The following is a 12,436-nucleotide window of genomic DNA, read 5'->3' as shown; positions in this document are numbered from 1 at the left end:
CATCACGGCAGACATCGAAAGCAAGCTCACACAGATGCATGGGATGTATGCAATAAGGCAGATATTTTCTCCTAACAAAGAGGATTCGGAAGAGCGCATGAAGCAGGTCCAACAAACCATAGAGCAGTGCGTTGCGGACCTCTGAGCAGCATGGGGCCAGCTGGAGGGACTTCGCGCCAAGATCGTCGTGCCAACCGAGTGACTCGAGGGCGAGTCACGATGTTTGTGTTGGGGGCCTGTTGGATATGGAATCCCCCCATAGCATGTTTTGGGGCTCAAAGCCCAAGTTTTGGTCAAATAATGTTGTAAGACTCCGCAAAGTGCAGGTGCGGGGCGCGAAATGTATGTTGAGTCATAAGGTTGTCCGCCCTAAGTGTTTTAATGTAATGTAATGTCATGTCGGCCTACCCATGGTCCGCGGACCATGGGATTGTATAAATAGAGCGAGGCTCTAAGTTGTAAAGAAATTTTTTGAAGATAGATGGATTGATGTAATGATCTAGTAGCGGATAGAGAAGAAGTCTAAGGGTCGTAGTAGTATGAAGAGGCTCTGCAGATGAGTGCTTAGAGGCTTAGTAGAGTCCGCAGCTAAGTGCACAGACCCCTGCAGTTGAGTGCGTAGGGCGAAGTTGAGTCTATAATCCAAGAAGAAGAATAATAAAGAGAAGTTTGATTCTAAATACTGTGAATATGTTTTTGTATGATTCTCTATGCATTTATATTGTTTTGTTTATCGCGCGCACTTATATGAATATTGAACACTATTAAGTATAATTAGGCCCATACAGATAAGTTAAGTAATCAGATAATCTCAGGTTAATTGTAAGGACTTGGGTAATAACCCGGATCACCCTGCGAACAGGACTACGCGAAGGCAGCGTTACAGGCTACAAGGTATTGATAGGTACGCGTAGCAATGTGTGTGCAAGGTCACACCACGGACCACCAAAAAGCCATCAAACATCTCTATGGTGTAGAAACCTGGTTCTAGCACCCTCCTATACTACTTCGGGTGAGATCTCAGTTCACGATCCACGCACTGTTGCCGAAAGGGCCAGTGGTACCAGGATTTGTTTGGCTAAATCATCTCTGAACCTGGGTCAGGCCCATACAAGACAACACGGAGATATAATTACATAACTGATGCTTAGAAACTGAAAATATTCCCTGTACATTAAAAGGAACAACCCTGCAATGGTTTATGGGTCTAGGAGGAAAGGATACCCCCACATGGGATGGTATGAAAACCTCTTTTCTGGAGAAGTATCGGGATTACTACAAATCTCGAGATATTAAGGAATAACTTTTCAAGTTCATGCAGAAAGAAGACGAGAACATGGAGGACTATGTGGAACATTTTAAATACACATTACAGAGATCAGGTCACTCTGACCTGGATAAGGACATTTTGAAAATTATCCTTCTCCAGGCCTTTCGAGAAGACTCTCTGGAGCTGTTAAACATAGTAGGAAAAGGAGATATATCAAAAGAGGACTTCGATACCATCTGTGAGATGTGCGTCCAGTGCTCGAGGGAAGTTGCAAGGAATAAACAAGGAATTCGGTCAACAAAAGTATCTGTTGGAGGTGTCACGAAAGCATAAATTGGAAATCTGTTGGATAGCTTAAGGACTAATATCTTGACCACCCTATCTGAACAGATGGACACATTGCAAGTAAAACAGAAACAGATGGAATTGGAGAGGACTATGGCTATATTTTGCCCAAAGTGTAGAAAGAAGCATCCACAAAGAGAATGTCCATTGAACGTCGTTGAGGAATATGCAATATGTGAGATGATCCATGCAACAAGTTCATGCCCCTCCTTGCTAGGACAAAAAGTAGTTTTTCAAGGGACAGGCGAAGAGATGGACAAGCTGTATTTTATGGGATCCAAAAAGCCATGGAAACCTCGGCCACCAAATGTAAATCAAGGTATGTTTCCAGATCCATCTCAGTATTTCAATAATTTTAATATGGGTCCTCAGTCCATGCCTTATCCACCTATGTGGCCCCAATATCAGTTTCCACCCTGGCAACAGTGGTCTCCTCAAAGTAGTTCCAATTCTTCATGGACTTCGAACTGGCGTGGACCCTCTCCTCCTGAGCAGTTTCCCTAGTCAATACCACAACAACAACTTTAATTACCCTCTAATATACCTCCTAATAATCAGTGTGTTCGCCCTCAACTTCCTATCCAACCCAATCTAAATCCTAATAATAAAGGGGCTCAGCAAACTGACACCCTCAACCTGCCTACATACAGCATCTCTATCATAGAACTTTATGAGATGAATTTGAGATCTGGGCGGGTAGTAGATGCTCAACCCTCACTTGTTATTATCAGACAAGTTGGCAGTGAGGCGGGAGAACCAGAAACAATTGAAGAGGAATCGAACCAAGTTAGTAAAAATCAGACATCTCCTCAACCGTTAATTACTCAAGAACACCGAGCTGACGCGCCTTATCCGAAAAGATTTTCCTTGAGTAAACAGATCCCTCAAGCTGAGTTTGACTTGTTAGGGGAGTTACAAAATTTGTTTGTTAAGATCCCCCTGTTACAAGCTATGAGGGGCGTACCTATATATGCAAAAACTCTCAGAGAATATTGTGCTAAAAATCCTATAAAGAAATCAAGGGACCCACTCACCATTCACGTGATGGAAAAATCTATGCCTGTGAAATATGGGGATCCTGGGAACCCAATTCTAACTGTGCAAATTAATGGAGTAGAAATTCCAAATGTGTTGGTAGGTTTGGGAGCTGCCATAAATGTCATTATTGTTGAAGCTATGCATGCATTGGATCTTCGAAACCTAAAACATACACCTATTGTGTTAGAGTTGGCAAGTCGATCTACAATCAAACCGGTAGGGAAGTTGGAGGATATTACAATCTCAGTTGATTCATGGCATTACCCTGTGGATTTCTTGGTGCTGCAAACACAATCCCCAGCTAGTGGCCACCCCCTAATTCTGGGAAGACCATGGCTGGCAACCGTAGACGCATATATTGGGTGGCGTTCTGGATATATGGTTATCTCAAATGGGAAGGTTAATAAAAACATTGTGTTATACCCTCCTGCAGAACCTAGCCCATTAGTGAAGCCAACTGGCCGCAAGAAACCTTTACCAAGGGAAGAGTCTGAATTTGAAGATGAGGAATTAAGACCAATCCTTACTATTGGACAGGCCCTTCAGCTGAAAACAGAAATAGAAGATGATATAATTACCACTTTCATTAGTGATCCATGTTCTGTTTCAGATTCGAATCAGTGAATTCTAGAATCTGTCTTGAGCTGTGAAATGCAGGAAAATATTGAAACAACGGATGGATTTGAGGAACTTCCTACAACTATGTCCCATGAAAACATTTCTGTAGAGATAGAGCTAGGGAAGACCCTAAATATTAATCCATATTTGTCATAATCCCAGACAAAACAGCTCCTAGATGTTCTCCGAAAACATAAAGAAGCCTTTGCTTGCGACTACACAAACATGAAAGGGATTCCTGCCAATCTGTGTACCCGTCATATATACATCAAAGAGGATTGTCGTCCTATGAGACAACCCCAGAGGAGAATCAACCCCAATCTGAAAAACATTATCAAGGAAGAGCTTCAAAAGATGCTGGATGTAGGATTTATTTACCCCATTTCAGACAACCAATGGATTTCCCCGTTGGTGATTGTTCTCGAGAAAAATGATAAATGGCAGATATGTGTGGATTACAGAGAATTAAATAAGGCAACACAGAAAGACCATTTCCCTTTACCATTTATTGATCAAGTCTTGGAAACTTTGGTTGGGAAGAAGTTCTTCTCCTTCCTGGATGGATTTAGTGGGTATAACCAGATCCAGATATCCCCTGAGGATCAAGACAAAACCACTTTCACATGCCCTTGGGGAAAATTTCGCATACCAAGTCCTTCCATTTGGTCTCTGTAATGCGCCTGCAACATTCTAGAGGGAAATTTTAGGGATTTTCTCTGATCTAGTAGATGACAGTGTTGAGATTTATATGGACGATTTTACTCCATATGGGGACTCATTCAAAGAAGGGTTGGAAAATCTGGAAAATGTTCTTGAAAGATGTATACAGCCGCATGTCTCTTTGAGTACAGTAAAATGTCACATGATGATGGAAGAAGGAATAGTCTTGGGACATCTACTTTCAGATGTTGGAATTCGAATGGATCCAGCGAAGATAAAGGTAATATTGCACTTCCCAATACCCAAAACACCCACACAGGTACGTAGCTTTATCAGTTGTGCTAGTTATTATAGGCACTTTATAGAAAATTTTGCTAAGATAGCACATCCACGTTTTCAATTGCTGGCAAAAGATGCAGATTTTGTGTAGACAAATGATTGTGATGCAGCCTTTGTGAAAATCAAGTAACTTGTCTGTAGAGCTCTGATCCTTCAAGGGCCAGACTAGACATTACCATTTCATATTCATGTTAATGACTCTCAGACAACGGTTAAGGCAGTTTTGGGACAACAAGTGGACAAGATGCCATATTCAGTTTTTTGTGTTAGTAAAAACTTGGTTCTTGCCGGATTAAAATACACAGTGACTGAAAAATAATTTATTGTTGTCATCTACGCCATCAACAAGTTTTGGCATTATATTACCGGTTATCCCACCTTTGTACACACTGATCACGCAGCAATCAGGTATCTGATGAATAAACCCATTACTCCTGGTCATATTACAAGATGGTTGTTGTTACTTCAAGAATTTGACATCACCATAGTAGATAAACCAAGAAAGGACAATGTGGTTGCTGATTTTCTGTCTAGACTAGATAATAATGCTGAAGGTACATCCATAGAAGATAGTTTTCCAGATGAGCATCTCTTTGCAATTTCTACTAACACTCCATGGTATGCAGATATTGATAACTATCTTGCTACAAGGAAGGTACCTTGTCACTTGTCATATAGGGAACAACGGAAAATTATTCATCATAGTACCTGATATTCATGGATGGCAGGGTACCTTTTTCACATAGGGGTTGATAAGCAAATTCAATGCTATGTATCTGAGGATGACATCTATGAGATATAGAAGGTTGCCCATGATGGCCCTTGTGAAGAACATTTTGCAGATAAAAGAACAGGCCACAAGGTGCTACAAATGGGATATTATTGGCCTTCTATATTTCATGATGCTCGTGACTATGTCCGAAGACGTGACAATGTCAATGCATGGGGCGGCCTGGAAAATTGAATGAGATGCCATTGCAGCCCCAGGTAGTCCTCGAACCTTTTGAGAAGTGGGAAATTTATTTCGTTGGACCTTTTAACCCACCTTCTCATCAAAAGGTTCACATTTTGGTCTACATTGATTATGTGACTAAATGGGTCGAAGCCAGAGCTGTTGTGAAAGCAACGAAACAAGTGGTTGCAGATTTTCTTTTTGAAAAGATTTTTGCTCGATAAGTTACTCCAAAGGAGATTGTTTCAGATGGAGGGGCACAGTTCACATCCCACATGATAGCAAGGCTTATGCATAAATATGGGATCAAACACAGAATGACAACTCCTTACCACCCCCAAGCAAATGGGCAGGTAGAAAGTACAAACAAGGTATTGGAAAATATATTGACAAAAACTGTAGCAAGCCATTGTCGGGATTGGTCTCAAAAACTTCCAGAAGCTCTCTGGGCATACAGGACAACATGGCGGAATACAACCAAGTTTTCACCATTTGAGTTAGTCTATGGGAAATCCCCCTTGTTTCTGGTAGAATTTGAGATCAGCACGCTCAGAACAGCTTTGGAAGTAGGATTAGATTTATCAGAGGCCCAGAAACACCAACTAGAACAACTCAACGAGTTAGATGAAATCCGTTCAGTGGCTGTCCAGAAAACTACTGCTATTCAACAACAGAGAATGAAATGGCACGATAAATTTATCAAGAACAAGGTGTTTCATACAAGAGATTGGGCACTGCTTTATGACTCCCGTTTCAAAGATTTTAAAGGGAAGCTTCGCACTCGCTAGATGGGACCCTATGAAGTGGATGTTGTGTTTGACAATGGAACAGTCAGATTGGTTACAATAGATGATACTCGTACTTCTTTCTTAGTGAATGGACATCGTCTGAAATTATACCACTGTCCAACTTCTAAGGATGCCTTCTTCAAACATCTCTCTGGTAAATCTGGTTTGATGGTTGTTGGTGACAGAGCTAGTTTTCACGAAGAACCTCCCTCCTGGAGTTCCTTGAAGCATTTCTGCATGCTGGTGAGAACGTCATCCAAAAAGGTCAGGGGTATGACTGGAACTCATTACCAAATCCATGGGGCGAGGTGGCAGGTTTTGTAATGAAATACATAACTTGCGAAGGGCGATACACCACTGTATTTAAGTATCATTTCAGGGTGTTAGCTCGCCTTCGATTTCCACAGTCAGAGGTCTTCTCGTTGAACATGCCATTCTTTTTGCTGAAGAGCCTCCAATTGATGGCGTAGTCCACTCGACGTTCACGACAAGTTGCAGCAGTCATTACTAACCACGGTTTGGTTCGGCTACTGGTTATGCATGCACTAGCCCGGTTTCAAATTCCGTGGGAAACATTCCAGGAATCGATAGAAGAGGAGATAGCAGTTGTTATAGCTACTAGAGAAGAGGAACCAGAAGGAATGGAGGAGGAACCAACAGAGGATGAATACGTAGACCAAGAAGAGCCGAAAGAGATGGAAATGGAGGATGAAGAAAGGGAGCTTGAAGTGGAAGAAACAATCGAGGTTGTTCCACAAGAACTAGCCTCGATTGTGGAACCGATGGAAGGAGAGGTACCAGAGCCAGGAAGGCCTGAGATGGAAGAAAGTGTCAGTACTGTGGCCGAGGCTATTTCACAAGAACCAACCTCGACTGTGGGGCTAATGGAAGAAGACAGATTGGGGGAGGAAAGATTTGAAACAAAAGAAATTGTTAGTACCACAGTTGAGGTTGTTCCACAAGAACCAGCCTCGATTGTGGGGTCGATGAACAAGGATAATTTTAGGGGCGAATGTTCGCCCTTTGGCGAAATTAAGGGGTTTTAAATTTTTAGTGGGCGAATATTTTGTATCATAGTACATTTTTACAAATCACCTCAAATAGCCCACCTTATTTTAAGGGAGAGGGTAAAAAAGGTAAATTTAGCCCTTGAAATTAGGACTTACAACCTTCCATTCGCCCATTTTCAAGAATAGGTTTTATTTAAGTGAATCCTATGGGCCAAATACCATATTTATAAAAGAGGTATGGTAAATTAATAAAAATATAAATAAATGAGAGGTATGGTAAATAAATAAAACATTTTTTATATTTACTCCATAAGTCACCTTATATACATGTAACGGTGTAAACAAATAAAAATATAACTAAAGTGGAGGTATGGTAAATAAATAAAATGTCTTTTTATACTTACTCAAACGGTATGGTAAATAAATAAAAATATAAATAAACTAGATGTATCGTAAATAAATAAAACCTCTTTTTATATTTAGTCCATAACCCTCGTTCTATTTATGAAGGCTCAAGAAAGAGGTTTTATTTAAGTGAATCTTATGGGCCAAATACCATATTTGTAAAAGAGGTATGGTAAATTAATAAAAATATAAATAAACGAGAGGTATGGTAAACAAATAAAACATTTTTTTATATTTACTCCATAAGTCACCTTATATTTACCAACACTCAAAAAATGGGTTATATTTAGGTGAAACCTATGGCCAAAATACTATGGGACAAATACCATGGACTAGATTGTTATTAATACCATGCAAAAAACCATTATTAACCCTAATATTAGAATTAATAAAAATAAAAATGGCAAATGGTATTGACCCATGGTATTCACCAAAATCACTTGGTATTGACCCATGGTATTCACCTGGAATGTAGCCTATTTAAATGGGGGAATTAAACCAGCATGTAGCCTATGCTAAGATTCACTAGGACTTTACAAAGTTTTATTATTTAGTGAAAGACTCGCCAAGATCTTACAAGATTTTATAATTGAGTAAAATATTCGCCATGCCTGGTGAGAGATTCGCCAAAAAATTATATATACATATTATGTTATTGATAAAATCGCCTTCCATTTTTCCTATATACCATGGAGATTCGCCCATTTATTATATTTATAAATTTAGGGGGGGTTCTTAAAAGTTTCCCTGTCGATGAAAGAAGACAGACCAAAGCAAGAGAGGCTCAGAGCAGAAGAGACCATGGAGCCAACGGAGGAAGGAATCATGGATACGATGGATGGGCTTGACACGGTGATACAAGAGTCCACCTTTATTAACGACGCGCTAGAAGGGACAGTGCCAGCACCATCTACTCAGGAAGTGTTGGATATGGGCGATGGTGCCAGATAAGAACCACCACTAACCCATCCAGTACTAGAAAATGTAGAAGGAATAAATCCTGAGATTGACACTACTCCAAAAGAACCAGTTTCAACCACGGGATAGGAGGCAACACAGGAGGGAGCCTCAGGCCAGAGCGGAATTGTTGCAGATGAAAGGAAAGAGCTCGAGGTTACATTCGGAGCTAGTATAGACCAGGAAGAAAACATTTTTTAGTCCCCTTTTTGTGCCTCCATTCCCAGATGAGCGATAGTGTCTCATTCTCCCTGATGCTTAGAAAAGGAGGTTGCTATTCCTACCATTCTAAAGTTTGATGGGTCGGTCAAAGGCCCGACTGATGTTAGTCTGTTGGCTGCAGACTTTCAGTAAGACTGTTCCGAAGAAAACAGGGAGGAAGAACATCCCGCAGAATAACAGGAACAACAAGTGGGTGAAGAAGGTGTTTTTCAGGAAACAGAAGCCCTGTAGCCTAGAAGGGAGGAAGAAGTGGATGCTTCTGAAACAGGGGAACCACGAAGGGAAGTTCCGGTCGAAAAGTCAGTTGATACTCCTCTAATCGATCCACCACCTGCTGAAACAGCTCCAGAGCAGGTCAAGTTAATTATTAAAAAGGAAGAACTTGCTCCCTAGGAAGGGGGACCAAGCAAGGAGGTCCAGACAGATGGACCCGTGGATACTCCTCTGAGTAATCCATCACCTGATGAACCAGTTGTGAATCTGGTTGAGTTGGTTTTCAAGCAAGAAGTAATCGAGAGGGAGGAACCAAGGGAGGAGAACCCGGCAAAAGGCCCAGCAGATACTCCTCCAATTAATCCACCACCTGCTGAACCAGCTACAAAGCCAGACGAAGTGGTTGTTAAGTAGGAGTGGATAAAACTGTGTCAGCAAAGGAGGCCGCCTCTTAAAAAGAAGTACCAGCTACAATTCAAAGAGGCGATGTGATTGAAAACAGAGGTTTGAAGACTAAGAAGACAAGTGCATCGACTTAAGAAGTAGGTAAGGAAGTATAAACAGCGAGTTAAGAAGCCTAAGGCTACAGTGGTCGAGGAAGAAACACAGGTAGAAGATATGCTAACGACCTTTGCTGCTACTTAAATGGATCCTATCGAGCACTTGTTCGAAGGCCATGAATTCTCTTTGACAGCCGAGATTCAAACTTGGAAATCCACCACGGCCCACTATCAGAATGAGGTGAAAAGAGTCCAAGAGAAGTCGTCCAAGGCTATCTTCGAATATGTAGAGTGAGTGGACATATTATGGCTGAGGCATGCGAAGAAGCAACTCAAGGTAGAATGGTTCGAAGGGAAAGTGCTGGAATTGAAGGTTGATAAAGAATAGATGTTCAGCCTAGCACAACAGGTAATGGCATGTCACCCTCCTGCTTCTAGCTATGCCTTGTTCTTGCATGAGCAATTTCTTTTCTTCTGTTTGGAAAGCATTAAGAAGGAGGTCAGTCATGAGATCGAGGAATCTGTACAGTTCCTCCGTATATTGAGAATCCATGACTTAGTAACCCAACATTTGATGTGTGAGCTCTATTTGCATGGATACTTCCTGCGCAATGACAAAGAATTTAACCCGGTCCCATATGTGGGGGACATTCATTTAATGGCTCTCACCTCCTATACTTTCAACCAGATAAACTGGCAGAAGGCTTCTAATACGTTTGAGTCAAATCAAAACATGAAGCCTCTTATGATGAGAGAAGAGCACGAACGGTCCGTAACTATGTACAATAAGCACACCACCTTTCTAGAGATCGAGGGAAATAGAGAACGGATGTTGAGGACACAGAAGTGGTGCATTGATATTTGTGTCAAACAAATAGTCACGTTTCAAGTGTTGGAAATAATATTGAGAGGGGGGGTGAATCAGTATTATCAAATTCTTTTCAATATGCCTTCCAGATTTATACTTTAATTTATTCTTCAGATATTTATTATTATTTTGTATGTCAGTGCCATATAATAATGAACAAGAACAAGAAAAATAGATAAGCACACCAAAGAACACCAGATATAAGGTGGAAACCCAATGTGGGTGAAAACCACCTGCTGCAATATGTCTCTATCTTCTTTCAATTAGAAACTTCTTTTACAAGGATTTTGTACTAGTGCAGTCCTTTACCAGTACACAGGCTGCAACCTACAGAGAGCTACAACTCTCTCTCGTTTTCCAGTCTCTCCTGGAAGGGAGCTACAACCCCCTTTGCTCTTCTACTTCTTTAAGGACCACGTTTCATTAATTTTCATACTGGATCCAAGAAGATCAAATAATCATCAAGTACATGCAAATCACCCAATCTCCTTATACAATCAACCAATGAATCACCCAAATTCTCAGAATGCTGTAAACAGAAAAATGATACCAGAAATCTAAACCCAGAACTCTACAGCAATAGATAAAAGACAGCTAACAAATGTTTCAAGACAGGTCCGCAACTTCACCGATATAACCTTGCGGATATCCGCAGTCTTTCTGTGCCTGAATTGCGCAGATCCGCACTGTATCCTTCTGCTGCTCTGCGTACCACCGCACCTTCCCCATCTGTTAAACTGCGTACCCCAACTCAGATACGCACTGCACTGTGTGTCTGACCGCATACCTCCGCATTGTTCCTTCTGTGCCTCTGCGTATCTCCGCACTTTGCTTTCTTCTGTGCTGCGTACCTCGCATTGCGCCTTTTGATGCGTTGCGTACCCCCGCACTGCATCTTCTCCTACACTGCGTACCCCCGCACCTACACTGTGGATCGCTTGTGAACCTCTGATTAGGGCCAAATTAACAGACCTCCAATGTGCCACAATCAATCAGATCCACAGATCTGATCATACGCCCGAGAGTTCACGACTTATCAATAGATTTTCCTTAAGATTTCTCCTTGATTTAGATCTAGCTTTGTAAAACCAAACACCCAAAATTTTAGATCTTAAGATATTCAATTTTCACAAGTGTCTAGCCAAGTGATCTCCTTCCCCTTTTTATATTCAAACCCTTATCCACACCATGGGACAAAACCATCAAAAATCAATACAAGGGATCCAAACCGGGGTTCAATAAATTAGATCCTATACCATGGGCCAAAACCATAGGATCATAAAAGACGGGCTAAATACCAAGGGCCAAACATAGGATACCCCACGTGAGCACGCTTCTCTGCATTGGAGTGGGTGAACTGGGGGACCGCACCTTATGAACGGTGAACCTGCGGGTATGTCCGCAATCCGTGGACGACGAACCTGTGGGTCCGCACCTTTTGAACGATGCACCTGCAAACCTCTTATTTTCCATCATTTTAAGAGCCTGAATAGAGATTTTCCACTTGAGTGAGTTGCCATCAAGTACAATACCTGTACCATCGAGCCAAACCAGAATCATAATGCCAACAATCTCCCCCTTTGGACTTGATGGCAACCTCAAGATCCTCATCGTCATTCTCCCCCTTTGACATCAAGGGCAAAGGGTTATGCTCCCCCTGAGACCATGCTTAATTCTTTGATCATGCTCCCCCTGACGGTAAACCAGATCTACAAACCATAATCCACCAAACACCATAAGAGAAAGAGATAGAGACATATTGCAACAATATTTAGATCAGCATCCATGTTCTCCTTCTGTGCTACCATAATGCCAACAATGCATTGTATGTGCTCCCCCTGAACTTATGTCGTTCGATCTTCGACCAATCCATAAGCCAGCAAATGTACACGTATACCCCATATGAACCTCACGTACAACCAACAATCTCTGAAACAGATGAGATTCAACAACAAGATGATACATCAACAACCCCTAGCTTTTGCCTGAGGTATTCAAAGGTCTCCCTGGGCAATGGTTTGGTGAGTATATCAGCAACTTGTTCCTTAGAAGGAACATACTCCAACTTGACCTTTTGTTCAAGCACTTGTTCCCTGAGAAAGTGATACTCGATTGGTATGTGCTTGGTCTTTGAATGCATGACTGGGTTCTTTGAAATGCTGATTACACTTATATTATCACATAAGATGGAGATAGGTGGAGTACAAGTGATTTGAAAATCCTGCAAGGTCTACATCATCCAAGAGAGCAA

This window comes from Pinus tabuliformis, chromosome 7 (genome assembly GCF_031772625.1).
Source record: "Pinus tabuliformis cultivar Carrire ecotype Pingquan chromosome 7, CPIR1, whole genome shotgun sequence".
Classification (NCBI taxonomy): Eukaryota; Viridiplantae; Streptophyta; class Pinopsida; order Pinales; family Pinaceae; genus Pinus; species Pinus tabuliformis.
The sequence above is the reverse complement of the archived record's forward strand: the minus strand, read 5'-3'. Positions refer to the sequence as shown.